This window comes from Mastacembelus armatus, chromosome 5 (assembly GCF_900324485.2).
Source record: "Mastacembelus armatus chromosome 5, fMasArm1.2, whole genome shotgun sequence".
Taxonomy (NCBI): Eukaryota; Metazoa; Chordata; class Actinopteri; order Synbranchiformes; family Mastacembelidae; genus Mastacembelus; species Mastacembelus armatus.
Window position 1 is genome coordinate 10,598,434 of NC_046637.1, and position 21,759 is coordinate 10,620,192.

General features: G+C 40.7%; 1 protein-coding gene across 3 annotated transcripts in view; it reads right to left on the reverse strand.

Annotated features, from left to right (window-relative positions):
• Window positions 1-21,663, reverse strand: part of kcnab2a (potassium voltage-gated channel subfamily A regulatory beta subunit 2a) — a 74,249-nt gene extending 52,586 nt beyond the window's left edge. For 2 of the 3 annotated variants that reach the window (XM_026305839.2, XM_026305836.2), the window contains exon 1: window positions 21,567-21,663. The gene's annotated coding sequence lies outside the window, so the exon portion shown is untranslated. Of the gene's footprint in view, window positions 1-11,557; window positions 11,829-21,566 lie in introns of those variants that run through there. The other variant, XM_026305837.2, reaches the window with a different exon arrangement.
• Window positions 21,664-21,759: the final 96 nt, after the last annotated feature.

Genomic DNA, 21,759 nt, shown 5'->3' on the forward strand with positions numbered 1-21,759 from the left:
ATACCATCACATGTATATGAGCAAAATTTACTTGGCAGCAGTGTTTTACAAAAAACACAGACCAAAAAGGCAATTTAGTGCTTAACCACCAAGTTTAGTGTTTACATTCTGTGGATACATATCTGTAGCCTGGCCAGCCAGACTAATTCTTTTTCTGTTCTATACAAAGAATTAGTCTGGAATCTCATGGGTTGAGATTGAATTCCTGGAGGTGGGCCAATGGACGAGGAATTAACCAATCACAGAAAAAGGATATGACGCAAACAAAGCAACAGTGAGACCAAGATCAACAAACAAACCTAGCGTTAATCCAACATGGCGTGCAGAAGACTAGAGAAGGTAGTGAATGACTGTTGTCACTTTTGTTGTAAAAACATGAGAATACATGGTGTTCTGTGCATATTTTTGAATGGAGTAAAAAGGAAAAGCCAGTGGTAGAAAGATTTGCGGACTTTTTGTGGAACTGTGGAATTTGACTAAGTCTGGCTGGAAATTGGACCTCTGGAAGACGAAAGGGTAAATTTTGTAAAATGCTTCATTGTAACAGCTTGCATAAACAAACAAACAAAAAAAAAAGAAGGATGAGTCGACCAGCTCATTGTCTGAGGGAAGGGAGTATGCTTGTCAGGGAGGTTACTGGGCTGATGCAGTAATAATCATGAACATAGACATTATAGCCAGTGGTGGTATTTAACTTATCAGCTGGATTTAGCTTATGTGTTGTCAGCTAAGAACCCCTTGGAGTCCACACGGATGGCAGAGAGCCATTGCAGCATAATATGAGGGAGACTCAATACTCAGATTCTGCTGCTGGTTTTCTATTTATACAATTTCACTCATTTGACTAGATTGTTCAATAATTCATAAGGGTTTTTATGCATCCTCATCATGTCTTCCCATGCACCCCTTGCCCTTCATACCTCTAGTATTCCATTTTCCAGCCACACAGAACTCAGTCTTCTCCCTCAGGGTGTTACCATGCCACTCTGACGGATGCCGTTTCTAACTAACAGGGAAAACATTGAGAGTATGGTCCAGAGTTCCTAATGAAATCTGGCGCAAATGCAGCAAGTGGCTGGCGGCTCTTTGAACAGACTCCGAGTGGCCCCAGGAGCAACAGCCTGCGGAAACTAGCAACCAACCACATAGATTCTGAAGAGCAGAAGAAAAAAAAGAGGAAAAAAAATATCTGAAAGGAGGAGGAGAGAGCAGAACAGAAAATTGCAGTTGACTAGACATTGTGCTAAGAAGTGGCTAGAGAGCAGGCTGGTCCAGGTCAGCCCAGTGCTGCAAAACAGCAGTACCATGCAGCAGTTTTCTCCCTGATGTTGTTCACCTACAGATAATTTGTAAAAAATTATTGCAAACCTTTTGACACCTTTACCCAAAGCAACCAATGATGGTTTTGGAACGACATGACCTGAAAGACAACATCCTTTTCCTATTTCTGTTTGTCCTTCCAATCAGTATGAGGTCACTGAAGAACTCAAAGAAAGGGGGAGAACGAGGTCATGTTTTCATGGCATTATTTTGCACTTACTTTTATTTTTTATACTGCTGCAAATGTACTTTCATACATTTCATTTCAAGTCCCACCATGGTGTTAGTATGGTTCCCCTTAACTGTGATGACAGCTAGTTTACAGTTCAGTTTCAGTTTAAATTAGATGGTTTGTCTCTAGGAGGCTGAGTCTGATCACAACATGCAATGGCAGGAAACCATTGTTGCAAGTACTACAGTATTACATTTGAAGCATTGTGACAATTACACATACTGTACAGTATTACCACCCACTCACCCACTCTTCACTCACACAGTCCATGCTACTTTGCCCACTCAATGTGGTAATGTTGACAAGGATGACCAATACGCTCAGTCACACAAAGAACATACTGTACATGTGACGAAGTGCACACACATTTGTAACAACAAGCAGTTTCCTGTGTATTGATTACATTAATACGTTTTGTTTGCAGGTAAATTAAAACACTGGTGTTAGTGCACATCTTAAATTTATGTCCTCCATTCAGTTAACGGCCATTCCAGCATTTTCCAGTGTCAGTGTACTTAGAAATGTGATGCCAGTACCACATATAGTACATATATTTCGAAGATTACATATAGGCCATGTAGCCTGGAAAAATATGGTAATTCATGGATGAGTTTGCAGAGTAAGTCTACAAATACACACACTAGCTCAGGAGAATTAAGCAGCTGATATTTTATAACACAACACTGCTCCTTATAGTGTCTCTAGAGTATAAACGTCATTTACTTTTCTTAGTGACTCCAGAGGGACCTGCAACTAATTAGTTAAAGTTACTAAACATGTAATATGACAGAATAAGTGCTATTCTATACAACTCCAGGACCTCAAACAGCTGGTTAGTAGCTTGTTTTTGCTACAAGCTGGTAATTTAATTCAAACAGAACCTGAGCACCAACACATGAGCTGCAGTGCAGCAAGCATATAAAACACACCAAGCCTTCCATTGAAAATAGGACAAAGTGATGGCTATGTCAACCGCCCACACAATCGCTAATGTATCCATCTAACCATGCTTTACCATAGAAGCACTTTGAGTTTCTAGATGACAGAAGGAAGATTAAACCCAATGGTCTATCTTCATCTTTCTTTTTCTGTACAAACACATGCACATTATATGAGACTTCATGCACAGACCCACACTGCTTGCATGTGAATAGCACCGGGTTTCCCAAAGCATAAGGTGTTAACACCACGCTGCTTATTCATGTCCACTTATATGCTGTTGGCCTGCCCACAGTCTGTGTCACAGACAATCATTGCAGAAGTTCAAGCCTTTGTTTACTGACTGATTCCTTTGTCCCTGAAGCAACAGCAGCTACACTGTAAGAAGAGGGGGATTCTATGTGTATTAAGCTAAAGCACTTGTTTTGATCCTATGTGTCAGTGCAATGTGTCCAGGTGTTACATGAATTAACATATCATCTGTACTATTACATTAACCTTGATAAACTGTGAGACTAACAGCAGGCAATGTGTAGGACTGTGAAGATGTGAAGTACTGCTAGCAGCACCACTGCAACATTGAATGTGTACGACTGCTTTGGGTCAGTCGTTATTATTCTATTATCTCTTCTCAGGTATTCAAATTATGACCATTCTTAATCAGGAGATTTAAGATGACTGCATTAGGGTTTTATGAAAAATTTTAAATTAAAATATAAATATAAAATATTTGCAACCAGGGCTGCACAGTGGCTGAGTGGTTAGCACCTGACCGGGGTCGCAACCTGTCAGGGACCTTTCTGTGTGGAGTTTGTATGTTCTCCCTGTCCTTGCGTGGATTTACTCCAGGTTCCTCCCGCAGTCCAAAAACATGTAATGTTGATTGGTGGGTGACTCTAAATTGCCCATAGGATTGAATGTGAGTGTGTGTGGTTGTTTGTCTTTGTGTGGCCCTGTGATGGACTAGTGACCTTCAGGGTGTACCCCTGCCTTAACCCAAAGAGAGCTGGGATAGACTCCAGCAGATCCCTGTGACCCTTGTTAGGAATAAGCGGGTATAGATAATGGATGGATGGATATTTTCAATCCCAGCTGCATTCTAAGAACTTAGACATTTTTATTTCATAATACTGTTTCTATTTGCAAAGAGAAATGGCAGCACAAATTGTGATGAGACAAACACTGCCTGAACAAATGCAAAAATATCTTACCTTACAGACACCTGTTTTCTGACAAGTTCAACAGTATACCATTCAAAAATGAAAAATTTGTATTGTGTCCTGCTTCAAAGTTGTTTCTAAAAGGTGGATTCAAAGAAATAAAGTAAAACAATACCAAACCTTTAAGATAGTCAACACCACTTAGTAGTAAGAGAATGATAGTAGAAGAATACAGTGCTATAAAGAACGCATCACCACTAAGGTCTAGCTGACCAGAGTGGAAAAACTCAACCAACAGTTTCCAGGTTGTGGTGTGACAAGGTGATAACGGAAACATAATTTGGCATCGGCCTATCCATTGTGTCTGTGTCATCAGCCCGCGCTGGTATGGGGAGCATATATTTTTGGCAAGAACTAGAATTTCCTTAGTATCAAATGAGCATTGTCTGAATGCCACTGCTTACATAAACATTCAAAGGTATATCGTCTACTCCAGGACAATGTTTTCTAAACCTGGCAGAGACTTCACTTTACACCAAATGTGCCAACAGTCCCTAAATCACAGCTTTGGGAGGAGGTGATTTGCTATGTCAATGTGCCGCAACAAAAGCAGTGGCAGCTATGACACATACAAGTCAGACAGAGAGTAAAAAGTGTTTCCAGCACCTTAATGAATCCATGACACAAACTGTTCTAGGGGCCAAGATGAGTCTAGTATGCAATACAAGCAAGGTTTCCCAAATAAATTATATTAAAATTCCAAATTCCTGATTCAAATCCCCTAACTCAGTTTTTGTGTCATTGTGAAAGTGGATGAGTGCATTGGACAACTTCATTAGTTAAATTTACAATTTACTCTATCAGTAGCCACAATATTCAGCTGTGTTTACTTGCATCGGAAAAACACACAATGATCCAAAAACTTTAAGACATAATACAGGAACTCAAAAGTCAAACCAAATGGAAACAGCCCCTCTTTCACATTGTTTTGTAATCTACTAAGATCCTGGGTTTGTTCATTTGACAGATAACTGTCAAAACTTTTAAGATCTTCCAAAAGTAGATTCTGTCACAGTATGAAGATAAAATTACAAAAAAAATAACATTACATTATCATACAGCCCTACCTATTATCTATAGAAAAAGATACTGAAATGAAAATCTAGTACACAGTCCACTCTGATCTTCTAACGGGTACATTCAACCAGTACTAACAAGCAAATATGCCTACTAGCAAGTATTTTGAGCTGTTTTTCTCTGCACTTCTCTTTTCATCAATATACACTTCTTCTGTTCAAGAGCTTTGTGTCAGGTCAGGCCTTCTGTTCTTACTGCAGCACAGATGAAAATCAGGACAGACAATTAGAGGGTTTCAATTTGTTTCTAAAATTCATTTATATCAATAATGCAGCTTTACTAACTTGCCCTTGAACTCATTACTTAAGATTTGTGTCTGCTCATGTCATCCCTGCTGTGTATGAGCAGAATTAAACAAACTCAGATTCCTCTTAAACAATTTTCCTGAAACATTTACTCTTTTGGGAGTACCTAATGGAGACAGACCATAGCATTTTTTAGTCAGTAGCTGGCCCAGCTCACAGGCAACGTGTACAACTAGAGGACCCTGGAGCTGAACAGTCTTATCCTGTCTAGGAGAGGGACATACATACAGGAAAGCGAAGAGGCAGTGACACCATTCAAGGCATCTGTTCTGTTAACACTTCCCCTGATGTCCCAAATACCAGAACACACACACACAGAACACTGTCACACACACAAATCACATAAAATTGAACAAAACCAAAGTGAGTTGTTCAAGTGAGTGTAATATAGTGGTGAAGATTTGCATCATGTCATGGTAGTAGCAGAAAATATTCAACATAAGGCCGATGCTTAGGATTGACAGTTCTAAAGAACCTCTAATGCTGTATTTGCAGCATATACTGCACAGACATAACCCAGTAGGTCAGCAGCAATGAACAGCATGATGTCCCATAAGTCATACACACGTCACCTACAACAGTCAGTGTTAAACTGTTATTCACACCTGCAGTACTGCTGCTGTAATTCACATTGGCTGTCCACACAGTTGCAATGTATCATGATTAATGGGGTGTGGGGTTTGTCAATTGCACGTCTGACACGCACAAACGTTACTATGAAGCCCTGAATAAACCAAACTTGGCACCATAAATCACAATGATCATACTAAATCTGTGTAAGATCAGGCTCATCAGAGAAACGCGCAGGTGGGGGCAGTCTCAACAGCACCAGTGACAGCAACACTGACCTAAAAGTAGCTTGTATGTGTGAAAGTGTGTGCTATTTAGGACCATCAATGATTGTGGTCAGTTCTCAGAAGGGGGGAACATGCAGACAGGTCACTCTTCCTTAGTTGGATGGGAAAGAGTTTCTTATGAAGCCAAAAATTACATGGATGTTTGCGCAGGTGGAAAGTTTCATCCAACTTCAGAAGAAACTGATACTCTCTTAAGAATTAAAACCTTTCAGAGAAAAAGATCAGAGGCACTACGTTACACAGCATATCTAATGAGTGATGCCTCTTTTTAGACTGTCATCAAGTGACAGTTGTCTTTTGTGCAATTCATCACAAATAAAATGTTTGACAGCAACTGTAATACATTTTACATTTGCATGTTTCAGTGCTGTGTTAAAAAAAAAAAAAAAAAAAAAATTTACTCCAGTTATGAAAACTTTCTAGGCTGTGAGGTAGTGAGGTATGGTGATGTGTAGGGGAACAAAATTGAGAGAGAACCAAAAACAATGTAAGCACGTGTTACATTTTTGCTAAACCTCCGTGATACCCACAAAATGGTGCATTGCACTAAAAGCAAATGCAACTTTTCTGTTTACAAGAAAACTACACCGAATAGCTTTTAATGTGAAACTCAATAGGTGTAATGATTTTAGGACTAAATACTATAAAATCAATTAAGGTTTCATTTCTATTCTAGAACTCAGTTTTGAATCAACACCTTGCAACCAACATGATACATGTACCTCAAAAAAGCGAAAGCAACAGCAACAATGCATTTTATAACTATCACACAATGGATCAATATGTTATACCTCAAAGACTGGCTATTGCACATGGGGACTGGCAGTTGAATTTAGTTTTATGTTCAACATTCAAAAACAGTTATAAACATTATATGACATTATATTTTGCCCAATCCTATCCAGGATGTCAAAGGACCAATTTTCATCATCCAATAGCTTTTTTTAATGCTATGGGATTTGTGGGCTTTGTGCACCAGCACTAAACACAGTTTAGGCTACAAATTAAGCTCTTTATAAGCCAACCAACACATTATCCAGCATTGGATAATATTCTGGGGCATTTTTCTGATTTATTCCCAATAGTCACTGCCCATTGAAAACACCTCAAGACAACCTTAAGAGAAGCTTAGATGAAATCATCAGCTGTTTAAACCCCGACATAATGGTCCAACAACTGACTGAAAAGTAGAGCTGTCAAAATTAACGTGTTAACGCAAATTCATTCTAACAGCACTGATTTTATTAGCCTGCGATTAATGCAGCATGCATTTCCTGTTTGAACCGTGGCCTAGCCCGTACTAGGAGAAAACGAAAATGCAGCCATGGACAGTAAAGAGTGCAGCAGCAAACAGAAATGGTCTTCTGAACAGTAAATTTATTTACAAAACATTAATCACTAATAATAAACATACATTTGCATAAAGCATCCATGTTTGTCTATGCCCATGTTGATTAGAGTATTTAAAACTTGAAAAGTATTAATTTAAGGTACATTTAGAACAGATAAGTGCGATTAATCACAAGTCAACTCATGATAATCATGCAATTAAATATTTTAATCAATTGCCAGCCCTACTGAAAAGACAATATCACAATACTAGGATAATAAAATCTCACGAGGCAAATTTCACCCTGATGGAAAGTCAAGTCTCCTCTGGTAGATTGTTAGATCTCATGGGAATGACCAACTGACAAACCCGAGAGCCCATCTTCTTAGTAATCTCATTAAAGGCAAAGGCAAATTTATTTGTATAGCACCTTTCATACACTACACAATTCAAAGTGCTTTACAAGGCATATAATTACATTAAAAGCACTCAGAGTGATCCACCACAACTAAAGCTAACATACACATCTGTCTGTCTTATCTGAGACACTAAGGACAACAGTCATACTGTAGGTTTTTGACTCTTGGTCAGACAAACAAGACATCTGAAGCTGTCACTGTGTCCAATTTATAGACTAAATGACTAATCATTTAATCAAGAAAATAATCAGCAGATTAATCCATCATGAAAACAATACTTGCTGCTAAAATCAGCTGCTATTTATTTGTCTGAAAACAGACTAATGCAAGTAGCCAGATCCTTAATGTAAAAAGGACTGTCTGCTGCTGTCTATATACAAGAAAAAAAGACAATCTTTCGTTGAGCTTTGGCAACAGTGAAATGATAAAGTGGTGTCCACTCTACAAAACTGTCTTAGGCCATCTCAGATACTAACATGCAGAGAGTATTTTAAAGAGACACTACCCAAAGGTTCCAGACTGAGAAAATGTTGTTTTTTTTTCAGGACCTTTAATATTCTATATAATAACACTTAAATAATGGTTTACACAATTAAAACAGTTAAAAACCCACATGCACTCTTTCAAATCATGGTATGGTGGGTGAAACTTTTAGCTAAGTTCAGTCCTGATCAACACTAATTAGAATCTTCTATCTGCTCAAGCATAAACATTTAAGTATGGGAGCTAAAGTCGAGGAAAACACACCTGCTAAACAAATGTGTGATAAATTCGCTGAGTTCCTGCGAGTGTGTGTGTGTGTGGTGTGTGTGTGTGTGTGTGTGGTGTATGTGTGAGTGTAATAACCCTTGGGAGCTCCAAAACAGGGCTAATGAAGCTAGACAGGCTGCTAAATCTCAACTGCAGAATGATTACTGAGCTCAGTTTAGGAAACACCCCCACTGGAGCATCCACCAGACTAAGCTGGTAAAAATGGAAGAGTCAGGACCTACATTAGTGCAAGAGATGAGATGATGTTAAATGCATTTCAGTCACTTCAGTCATTTAACTGATGAAACACATACACGTCTACTTTAACCAACATAGCCGTCTACAGTGCCTGCATAATGATTACTAAGTAACTTTAAATGTGCATAAAGTGACCTTATGTGCAAACTATTTCAAATTCTTATTTGTGGACAACAGTATGGACTAGACACACACAACATCACAAAATCAATGTGCAACAATGCTAATGAGCGATCAATCATTTATAATTTAATAAGCTTCAAGTTGCAGCTTGCCAAATGTGAATGAATATTGTGTTATAGTATAGTGTTGTGCTGCAGACATGCTGGTTGGTATCAACAAGGAAGGAGTCCAGCTCTGTCTATAGTGCCCTTAAAACAACTCTAGAGCGGTCTTATTACAAAGGATCTCTTTTGTATTTATTTGCATAATTGCAAAATTAAAGAAAAACACTGTCAACACTAAAGCAGGGGCTACACAGTGGAGCCACTGAATCAGAAAAGTATGCCACAATAATATGATATGATACTGATAGAATGCAGGCTAAATATCTAGATTCATATTATCAATATTTCAGAAATGTATCACTCTTGTCATGTATTAAGTGGCTACATTTATTATAACTTACCCCAGCACTCAGTTGCAACTCTTATACAGAAAACTGCAGCTTCTAGACAAAGGGGATTCAACTGCAGCTAAGTTGGCAGCGTTTCACATTGTAGGAAATGAATAACCACCCTTTACAAGCTACCCAATGAGGCTAATTTTATACATAGGAACATTAATGTGGGTAGTGGAGGTGCACACATTCACATTGAGTACAAGGCTGGTTCCCGTTTTTTTTTACTGTGGTCAGTAACCAACAACCACAGTTCTCACTCAAACAAGGTCCGCTTTCTTTTTTTCTTTTTTTTTAACCTGCAACACAATTCCAACACTCCCCACATGCATATGCTTATGAATAAATATATAGAATAAAAATGTGCTTGTTTAAGAATCTATCTGTAAACAAAGGAAATGTGCAAACAGACAATCATAAACAATATGATAAGCCACACTACATTGTATGGTTGTTTCCAAGTCCTGATCTGACAATACACTGTACCTGCAAATTCGCACATGAAGAGCAAAGAATTAGGATAAATATGTACCACTGCATTGATCTATTTAATAATACCGTAAAGCAAAAGTATTGTTGAAGGGAATATGTTTAAATATTTACAAAAAAAAAAAAAATCAAAGAAGTAACTGACAGATGAATTGATTATTAAAAAAGTAATTGCTTAGGGCTTAAAAATGTTTTGGAGGTCCACTTTCATACCAGCAGGTTCAGAACAATCAACCAAAAAAAAAAAAAAAACTTTTAGATATGATTTGACTTCAACAAGAGTTTACAGAAACACAATTTTGTGTGCAACTTTCTCCTTTATGCACAACTTAGTACGAACAATTCTTTACTGGCTTCCTGGCCCCATAAACATCCTTTTTTTCTAGCACTGCAAGTAGTAATGACATCTACCAAACGCACTTCTGCAAATTTCAGATTCATCAGCCCTTTCTGTTGTCATGGAGTATCACAAACTAACATTTCTCTGAAAGAATTTTGTTTGAAGTATTAAAGAGAATTGTTTGTTGGACTTGCCTGCTCCCTTGCCTTACATGCAAGATATGTGCAAACACAATGAGAAACCTTGTTTTTGTTTTGTCATCTGTCTCATTGTAAGACAATCTGGTAAAAACACAAATCAGGGATTAGTATGACATCTCAATTTGTATGGAGTTAAGCAACACAAGGACACATTCATTGCTGACATTTTAGGAAAAAAAAACACACACCTGCTTTTCTGTAATATAGATACACCAGCCCAGTGAAAGGACACACCGACACGTGAATCTGCTTTTTTTTTCTGCTTATTACAGAGCATTCAACAGCTTACTGCACCAAACTGAACCCCTGCAGCCTGCCTCTCCTGCGCTTTCTTCTTGGACCAGAGCCCATGAGCAGACAAGCACACAGACTGTATACAAGTGTACATGCACACATAGACAAAGACTAGGACACACACACACACACACACACACACACACACACACACACACACTGGCCCACAACAATCAGATTCAGCATGAACACCCACATGCTAACACACTTTTAAATGACATGGCAACACGGTTGACCAGGCACAGATGACGGTCACAACCTCTCAGGCACACACATCACAACATAGAACAGTTAAAGCGTTGCTTCAGGGTGTTGTTGGCTGTGGCTACTGCAACAGCTGGAACTGCAGCAGCAACAGCACTAGGGCAGGTAAGGTGAAACAGAATCGAACCTCCTGTGCAAATGCACGAGTGTGCATGTCTATTTTTGTGAGAGCCTGCATTCATGTCTTTCATCTATTTTAAGGTTTTTCATAAATCCTACTGCATGGCCAGAATTTGAAAGGACAGAGCATGCATAAAACATAACAGTCCTTCAAATAAATGAGAGTAATGGACTAGAGACAGGAGAGGGAGCTAAATACATGTCAGTATAATAAGGTATGCAAAGAAGGTTTTCAATGCAGCAGCGGCAACAGCGGCACTCTCAAATGCACTGACAGCACAGAGTCAGTCAGAGAGATCTGGAGAGGTATATGTGCTACCTTGCTAGCATAGTGTGTGACAATGTTAAATGTTGTTGCATGCAAAAAGTACAGCATTGCTCCCCTGTAAGAATACACAAACATGCTCATCCTGGCTCTCAATGACCGAGCGCATGAGAAGCACAGCAGGAAGAGAGAGGGGTGAGAAAGAGATGGCAAAGACGTGTAGCCTCAGACCTAGCGATGATGCTCTTAAAACACCCACCTCAGTCTGCTGCTGATTCCTGACGCAGTGAGCAAAACCGGGGAGTAAATGCAGAATACAGTAGCTATGATGGAAGTGCACCAGCCAAAATCCAAGAGATTGAGCAGGAAAACAGAGGGAGAGGGATGTGAACTGATACAAGACTGGTGAGTGCGAGATCCTGTGTGACCAAGCTTATATGCCTGAGTGAGATGAGCATGTATGCCTGACATAAGAAAGACAAAAAGAGGTGACAAGACAGAGAGCAGAGACAGCCACACAGGGTGAGAAAGAAAGAAAGAGGCAGAGAGAAGAGACAGAATAAATGTGTGAGCTTGGAGAGTCACTCAGCTGAGCATATGTATTAAAGGAAATGCCCCTCCCTCTTTCCTCTATACACACACACCTCCCTTTGCACTGTCAGCATTCGAGTAAGCATGTATTCCGTGAATCAGAGTGAACAGTAAATGGTGAAAGAGAAGAAGGGGGTAGAAAAAAAAAGCAAAGTGTGTGTTTGTTATTTTAAATTCAATGACAAGATGCTCCTGCTCTGTACCAAGGTTTAGACTGAGACTCACTGAAAGTTGACTGGTTGCATAGCAAGAAAATATGGTACAGGAAGCTGGCTATAGCACCAAGAGAAGTGGGGTTATATGGTGGCACCAAGCTCTCTGCAAAAACATCCGATCAATAGCAGTATGCCAAATCATCTGTGCACATACACCTTCATTCAGAGCAGGATCAAGTTCTCATTTTACTTACTGAAACTCCCAACAAAAATGGGTAACTTGATACATAATATGTACTACATCGAATCCAATGCACACACATTAGCTTGCGATTTCATTCTCCTGGATATAGTGTGCACTTCAGTGGGAATGCTTGAGACCTAATATAATCATCATGACATCTGCTAACCCATTTCTATCTTCACAAAAAAAAAAAAATGCTCCTCTTTCTCTAAAACTGACATCACCTTGCTCTTAGTATTTGCAAGTAATGCTAGCACAAATCAATGTGCTATGTAACCACCGCACTCCTAAAGCAGGGATGAAAAGTTCACTTAATGTTATAGATGTTTAAACAACATTTATGAAAAAGACAACCTAACTAAAAAAGGTAATGAAAATAAAAGATGGGAAATGAGAGGAAGGGAGAGAGGTAAAAAAAAAGTGTAAGTTCTGTTTAGCATCTGTGTCATTGTTAGTACTAGCTACCATTGTTGGCCTCAGTGTTAGTTAGAGTTGAATACAATGTATGCATGGAGTTCCACATCTATATAAAGTTGTTTTTCAATGCTCTGGGCATCAGGTACCTGAAGAGGTGGCTGAGCAGGTAGTTGGGCTCAGTGAATGCCAGTCAAACTATTACCATGTGCTTTTGACTAGTGTGTAGTGTTAGATGAGTTAAGAATGAGGTGAGTGAACAAAGGTGCATAACTATTTACATTTTTCAAGACATTAGAAGATGTCTGAACTTTCCTAATTAGACATAGCCATCCAAGAAAACAGTAATTTAATGCAACCACAAGTGGGCACAAGACAGTGTCTTCATGTGCCAGTCCCAAGTCCGGGTAAATGCAGAGGGTTGTGTCAGGAAGGGCATCCGACGTAAAATCTAAGCCAAATCAAGCATGCGAATCACAAATATGACTTCCACACCGGATCAGTCGCGCCCCGGGTTAACAACGACCGCCACTGGTCCTGTTGGCCTACAGGGTGCCGTTGACCTACATGGTGCCAGTGGAAATTTAACTACTGTTGGTCGAGGAAGGAGAGGAGGAAGGAGTGTTCGTAGGCAAAGAGAGAAGAGGAAGGGCAGGAGTGTTGTAAAGCTAATAGGACAAAATGTTTCAATCCCTTTAGAAGGAAACTCTTGATATTAGCAGTTGGTGTGGAGCGGTTAAAGGAGGGTAAGGTTAATGTCATTGGGGTCATAAGGTGGGCACCCTCCTTCATCGATGTTTCATTGATTGAAGCCCACTATGTCTCCAGAAGGCTCAGCGGTGTACACAGCGTCCCAGGTGCACCCACCTCCATCTCCCTGATGGGTTCTGCATGTACTTCTCCCTGAGTTACTGCCAGTTACTGCTTTTTTCAGCAGTTACTGCTTTTTTCAGCAGTAACTGGCTCTGGATCAAAATGGCCTTTTGGAGAGAGCGACACTTCACCCCTATTTTTCACAGCAAACTGGTGGAAGATGTTGCTACAAAATCCCCTGCATCCCACCTCTACTGGGAAGATGTTGGTCTTCCAGCCATTTTGGGATACTTTAGCTGCCAGGCCGGAATATTTTGTCTTTTTCCGATCATAAGCCTCTTAAACTCCCTCTTCCCATGGTACTGTTAATTCCACAACATATACTAGCTTTGTCGTTGGAGACCACAGGACCATGTCTGGCCGGAGTGTTGTAGCCACTATTTTTGTGGGAAACACAAGCTTCTTACCAAAGTCCATTTCCAATTTCCAATCTCGCGCTGACTGCAGGATGCTTGCATCCTTAGGTGTTGTACAATGCTCTTGATGTTGGCTAGCTGGTACGAAATTTGTGAAGTTGACCTGTCCTGCCAACACTTGTGGAAGGTTGTTTGTGGTGGTTCGCTTATGTTCCAGTATTGATCCCAGCTCCCTAAGTACTTGGTTATGCCGCCAAGTTTAGCGCCCTGGGGTGAGACTTGTAGCGCACCCTGATAGAATATGCCTTAGGGATACAGGTGCTTGACACAGGGGACAGGCGGGATCTTCTCCATACCACTCTTTCAGATTTTGGCGGGAGGGTAACAGGTCGTATGTGGCTCTGATGACAAAACTCAGCCGCGCTCCCTCCATCTGCCAGATGTCTTTTCTTCTCCAGGCCCTCCCAGTTGGTCCATCTCCTCTGCTTGGCCATTGAAACGGCTTTGGCATGCCTCCTGTCTCCTGTTCTACCACTAGCTGTCTCTCTTCTGTGCTGATGTTGCTTTGTGCCACAGAGAAGTTTTTGGGATGAGTCCGAACCCTGCCCTTCCATGCTGTACTTGTCCAACCACATCTCTGAAATGAAGCGCAGACTTTGCACTCTGAACAGCTTCTGATGGAATCAACTTCCTTCCTGCTACCACCCGAGGGGGCCGCTGTTCAAATGACTGCATCCTCGGATTGTTGTCAGTTGTTCTCCTCCCACAACCCATTTTGAAGCTCTGATAATGATCTCCATTGTCATTGTAAAGGCTAATGGGGACATGGTGCATCCTGCCATAATGCCTACCTCCAGCAGTTGCCAACTTGTAGTGAAGCCAGATGTTGTAAGGCAAAACTGTAGATCCTGGAAGTATTGTTTCACTACATTTGTGATTACAGCACCTGGACAAAATCAAAGGCAGCCCACAGAAATGAATGAGGAACTGAGCCGTAGGCATTGGCCAAATCTAGGAACAAGACATGAAGATCTTTCCTTTCTTTCTTTGCAGTCTGAATTTGATGCCAAATGATGCTGTTATGTTCAAGGCATCCCTAGAAGCCTGCAATGCAAGCCTTTTCGATTGATGTATCAATGAAGTGGTTTTGTTTTAAATACCGTGTCAGTTGTACCAACACACTGAAAAAAAATCTTGCCTTCAATGTTTAAAAGATTTATCTGACGGCACTGTTCAATTGTGGATGAATTCTTTTCTTTTGGGATGAACACCCCTCCCGCTCTTCGGCAGGCTTTTGGGATGATTTGCTTATTCCATGCCACTTTCATGTTTTTCAAAACATCTGGAGCGTTCTTGTAGACACTATACGGTACGCCGTTAGGGCCTGTTGCAGATGCCGATCTCGCCTTTTTCACTACCTGCTTCACTTCGCTCAGCTTAGGAGGGCTGATATCAAACTGATGTGGTGGTGATATTGGAGGGATGTCAAGTGGGCACAACGACTGGTTCATCTTTTTTCTCATCAGTATGTATAGTTCTCAGATGCTCTTCGACCTGGTCTTTTGATGTTTTCAGGGATCCACTCTACTCGAATATGCCTTTCACAAGCTTAAAAGGGTCTTTATAGAAATTGGTTCTGGTTTTTTCTTTCTTCTTACGGTGTATCCATAGGCTTTCTGCTCTGCGGAGTTTTGAGAGACTTTAGGTCCTCTTGAAGGAAGTTAATGCCTTCCTTTTCTTCTACTGCCACTTTTCTCCAATACTTTCTTAGCCTTCGCCTATCTTTTAAAAGTTTTTTTCTAGAATTCCTTGCAGCCAATGGGACTCTGGGGGCGGAAAGCATGTCTTTCCTACTTGCTCCCTCGCTCCACATTTCTCCATTCCGTAGCTGTAGATAAGGTCGCCCATTTTCTCTAGCTTCTTCTTGGCTGATCCTTTGATGCTACGTAGGATAAGGCTTAATTCTGTGTTGATTATTTCCCACTCTTTGCTGTTAGACTTCGGCCATTTCACCAACAGTGTACGTCCTTGCATGCATTCTTTCCAGAAAAGGGAGGAGCACAGGGTGACATATAAGAGTGAAGGCAGAAGCACACAAGTTGATTACACCTTGTGCAGACGTTACAACCTGTAAGAGATCAGTGACTTCAAAGTAGTGGTTCGGGAGAGTGTAGCCAGGCAGCGTAGGATGGTGGTGTGTAGGATGACTCTGGTGGTGAGGAAGAAGAAGAGGACAAGGGCAGAGCAGAGGACCAAGTGGTGGAAGTTGAAAAAGGAAGAGTGTCGTGTGGCTTTCACAGAGGAGCTGAAACAGGCTCTGGGAGGTCAGGAGGTTCTTCCAGAAGACTGGACAGCTACAGCTAAAGTGATCAGGGAGACAGGTAGGAAGGGTACTTGGTGTGTCATCTGGAAAAAGGAAAGCATAAGGCCAGAAGGAGCTGCATTGTGTCTTTGTAAATTTGGAAAAAGAGTATGACAGGGTACCGAGAGAGGAGCTGTGGTTTTGTATGAGGAAGTCTGGAGCGGCAGAGAAGTATGTTCGAGTGGTGCAGGACATGTATGAGAGCTGTAAGACAGTGGTAAGGTGTGCTGTAGGGGTGACCAAGGATCGGCTTTGAGCCCCTTCTCGTTTGCTGTGGTGATGGACAGGCTGATAGGTGTGGTTAGACAGGAATCTCCGTGGATCATGATGTTTGCAGATGACATTGTCATCTGTAGTGAGAGCAGGGAGCAGGTGGAGGAAAATCTCGAGAGGTGGAGGTTTGCAATGGAGAGTGAAGAGACGTGTGCAAACAGGTTGGAACGGATGGAGGAAAGTGTCTGCTGAGGTGTGATGTGTGACAAAAGAGTCAGCAAGAATGAAAGGAAAGGTGTACAAGACAGTGGTGAGACCAGCAATGTTGTATGGTTTAGACACAGTGGCACTGAGAAAAAGACAGGAGACAGAGCTGAAGATGTTGAGGTTCTCACTGGGAGTGATGAGGATGGATAGGATCAGGAATGAGTATATCAGAGGGATAGCTCATGTTAGATGTTTTGGAGAAAAAGCCAGGGAAGCCAGATTGAGATGGTTTGGACAAGTTCAGAGGAGGGACAGTGAATACATTGGGAAAAGTTATGCTGAGGTTAGAGCTGCCAGGAAGGAGGTCTAGAGGAAGACCAAAGGGGAGGTTATTGGATGTAGTGAAGGAGCACATGAGGATAGTTGGTGTGGGTGAGGAGGATAGAGGATAGGGTTAAACGGAGGCAGATGATTCGCTGTGGCGACCCCTGAAGGGAGCAGCCGAAAGGAAAAGAAGAAGATCCAAGAAAACAGTAATTTGAAAATGATGTGTGGCATAGTACGTAATAATGAAAATGAGACAGACCTGGTTGTTTTTATATTTTCAACAAAATTGATTAAAAAAAAAACAAACAAAAAAAAAAACACACCTTGTGTGTTTATAGTATGTTTTGTCCAGAGCCTGAAGGGAAAGCCACAGCTTCACTGTTGCGCACCACTGTCCCTGGCCTCACTCTCTCACAGCATCTCCAACTACTTCTTCCAGCCAGACTACAGCTAAACAACTTGCTCTTCTCCAGTCATGACACCAAGCATAGCAATGTGTCTGCAAGACAGCCTGATGGGGCCAGACCAAGGGTTCTCCAAATTATAACGACTTCTTAAGAGTTTCTGGGAGTTCAAGGGAAACCAGATGAACTCTATTCATTCCTCCAAACACTAATACATCTTAAACAGTTAAGGCTGCTTTTTACGATACAGATGAAATAATATCATTGTACAACTGTGAGCCAACACACACCCACCGACATCCATGAACACCCTCAAAAACAATGTTTATATTTAATGATGTGATGATCAGCTGTGTGCTGTGTGTTCATAGTGAGGTAAGCCTGTTAACCTGGATGTGACACTCTGGAGCTTTACCAGACAGCTGCATAAGGTAAAGGGTGAGTCTCTTGTGATCTTGCCAGATGCTTGAGTGTTTGCAGTACCAGCTGGACAGTTTAAGAAACAAACAGCCCATTAATGTTAACCCATATCATCCTGTTGCAATTGCAAGAACATTGAGACTCCAAACAGTGACTGCAAATTTACAAAAATTGCATTTCACATCAAGGAACAGTAACATCCATCCTTTCTCTACACTCAACTTTGCCTGCTCAAGGTCATCGGGTGTACAGAAAGAATCAATGCTAATAAAATGGCAATCTGCTGGACAGTTATTGGCGCAGATCAGGGCATTTTTAATGGCTCACTATCAGCTATATAAAGTCTGATTCAGTTCATTTCCAATTCAGTTCAGATACTTCACTAATTGTAGCCCAATGTGCTGTATTAACAGAAGACAGAATTTCAATTACACTAACAGAAAACATCAGTTTTAACAGAGGAACTAATTAATTAAAAGAAAAACTCTTTCTTTGCCTGCATTTTACATTTCTCACAGGGACAATAAAACAACCAAGTCAGTAAGTTGTGAGGAAAGTTCTATTTTCTTTTGAAAACATTTAGTTTGATTGGCTTTACTCATTTTAATGGAGACCCACATTAGTTCATTAAGGTATGCACATAAGCAGTTTAAGCAAGTACTGTAATTTAGTCGAGGGATTTACAGATAAAGCATATTGAGCATATTTTGCTGCTGGTGTGTGGGTTTGGCGACAACTACTTTTTGAGCTACTGGATTTTTGGTACCACAGTGATTTCAGCAGTGTCATGAAGTTACCAGAGAAGGTTTAATGTTTTGAAAAAGACTGATGGCTTATTCCCAACTAATTAGTCTAAACAGGTAGAGCACAGTTGTTTAACTCTACGAATAATAATTTTGCCAATAATCGCAAAATTAGGAGAACAAAAGTTGTTTGCAAATTATCATTACTCCACATACAACAGTTTACACCTAGAGGATTATTGTTTCAGTCTATATTGAAGTCAGTATTTTTGAGGGGAAGGATATTAGGCTTTTAGTACTTCAGCCTCTGCATGGTCTCACAGGGATTATCACACAAAGAGAACAAAACAAATGGCTGGCATAAAGTAAACAAAATCACAGGGTCTGAGGAATTAGTCTGTAACTTCTCGTATAAAACAATAAGCCACAGAATCAGCTCCTGATCTAGTAAAGATATGGAAGAGAAATGTCTTGTGTTCATCTCGGTCCTCAAACATTTTCATAAAGGTTAATAAAACATATCCATACGTGCAGCACCAAGGTTCTTGAGAGCACTGTATGAATGATGTGACTGCCAAATATTTCAGGAGTGAAGGAATGTTGAGCTACATCAAACAGCTGTGCGGCACAACTAGCATGTCACCAGGGGACTACAGAGCATCTGCACTTGTCTCCGTATTTGCTCACCTCTAAAAACACACAGGAAACAAATACCATATTCAATAAGACAGACAAGCTGATTAAGGTAATATTCTTCCTGTTTGGTTTGCAATTCTATTTTTATACACACTTCTGTACTTTGTACTTGACAAAATACAAATGCAGATAACTTTAATGTATATTTGTCATGTCTGGACAACAATCGATTACTAATAAAGTCATTGCACATAATGAGAAGGTGTACGGTCACATACATACCAAAACATGAAAACGTAACTCTGAAGGCCCATTTTGTTTATGGAAATATAAACTACAAGAGCAATATGGACAACTCAATAAGAGTGAGACTTAATCTTGCAAAATTTACAGCCTAATCTGAATAATCCCAGTGGCCAAATCCATCAATTAGTTTCTGATGAAACAAAAAAGAGTGATGTTTGGCAAAATCCCAATTGTTTCCAAATTGTCTATCTTCTAAATGTATCTGTTTGAAGCAACTCAGGCAAGCAAATTCAGCCTTCACTCCAGGCTCTCCAGGCCAATGCAAGTAGTGTATCTAATCAGGAGATGCAAAGTGCAGCTCTCTAATTGCATCATTAGCTAAACCAATGACTCAGTCTCAGTGACTTCAGCCTCACCCTCCTCCCCCTAACCCTCCCTCTTCTGCCCCATCCAGAAATAGGGAGTCAAGCCTCAAGCTCTTTACTGTACAGCTGCTCAAGCAGAATAATTCATAACATGTTATGTGCAACAGCGCAAAATGTTAACGTTCCAGAAATATCCAACTGAAAAACACAGCATTAATGAGACTGTGCTACACAACTGTCACCAAGACATGATTTAAGCAATGATTTTTGTCTTCCAGGGAGTGGCAAAATGTAATCTTTATTTAAAAAACATACTAGCTCAGGCACAAAATGCTGTGATGTGACCTTAACATGACAGGCATTGCCCAACTAAAACTGCTGAAGACTGTCATAAGGGCAAACAACTAGCCTGAACCTATTTGCAGTGTACCCAGAAGTAATAATCATACACAGGTGCACACTTGATTTTGATTATTTGGATTTTGATATGATGTGATTTTAACAATAAACAATGTTCTCTTGATGCACTTTAATGGGAATAGAGCCTTGCAGTGTTTTTTGGCTTACTTTTGTTTAGTTGTACAACTTGAGTTGCCCTCCCACAATATTCGAATGACCCCTGACTAGTTGTGGTTCTGCTGGCTTTACTAAGAATGACTAAGAGGCAGTTTCCCAGCAAATGAAAATGCAGCCTACCAGAAAAGAACTTGCCTTGCATTTCCTGTCTATGTAAACTGAAAGAGGTGGTGATAACACAGGAAGAGCCAGAGGCATTAAGTGCTCAAGCGAAAATGATGAGCATAATCTTGACAGGCCTGATGTCAATGAGGATATCACTGTGAGATTAAGCCAGATCATGGTGTGAAATGCTGCTTCATGCAGACAGGGTTAGGTACGATCTCAAATTAACAAGAGCTGTGAATATCTTTATGAAGACGAGTAGCTAATTGTAATAATGACAGCTGTTACTCATATCAACGTGACCTTAAACACGAGATTATGTGTGAAATTATATATTATTTGTAGTGGTCACGTTTGTTTGGATCTTTTTCAGATTATTGCACATGTTTGACGGCGCCTTTTCTCGTTGTCACGGTGCCGTCTCGGACTGATGGGCAAATTAACCTGGCCTCTGCCGCACTGTGTTAGCTACAGACAAGCACAGTCTGACTGCGGCTGCTGCTGAGGACGGGGAGCTTCTGGAACTGGCGTCTCTATGTCGGGTCACATCTGCAGAACGAGCTCTTAATGATAACGACGTCCGTCCGATTTCACTATTGGTCGCGTGTTTGTTTGTGTGTACTCAGGCTAACCACACGTCTGATTTGTGAACCTTAGTTAGTGAACGTTACCTCAGGCTAACGATACTCCGATGTCAGCACATTATGCCACGGCTTGCGGCGAACTTGAAGCTCACCACTCAGCACTTAGCTAGCTAATCAAAGCTAACAGACAGATTAATAGTTAGGAAAACCCAGCGTTTTAACGACGCTCCTCTTGTCCGTGTTACTGCCGTGCCCCTAACTGATGGTAACAATAACACGTCGTGTCAATTTACGCAACGTTAATCACTACTTGCCGTGATTAACGTTGCGTAAATTGTATTTTCCAACATTAATTAGCAGACAGGAAGATACCTTAACTTTAAACACTATGAACTACCTTTCAGAAGTGATAAAAGCGTAGGTTTCACACACAACAGTTCGTCTTACCTTGGCCGAAATCCGTCTCTTCCTTTTTGACTGAAGACCCTCTGGATTTTGTTGCCCTGACACAACTACCACGCGGTACCCCGAAGCCCTGCCCTTCTTGGGTGCGGAAGGGCTACTATTGGTCAATTACAATACAACTGCAGCCAGACAGAGGCTTCTCATTGGCCAGGCCACCTGCCAATCTATTCGGATT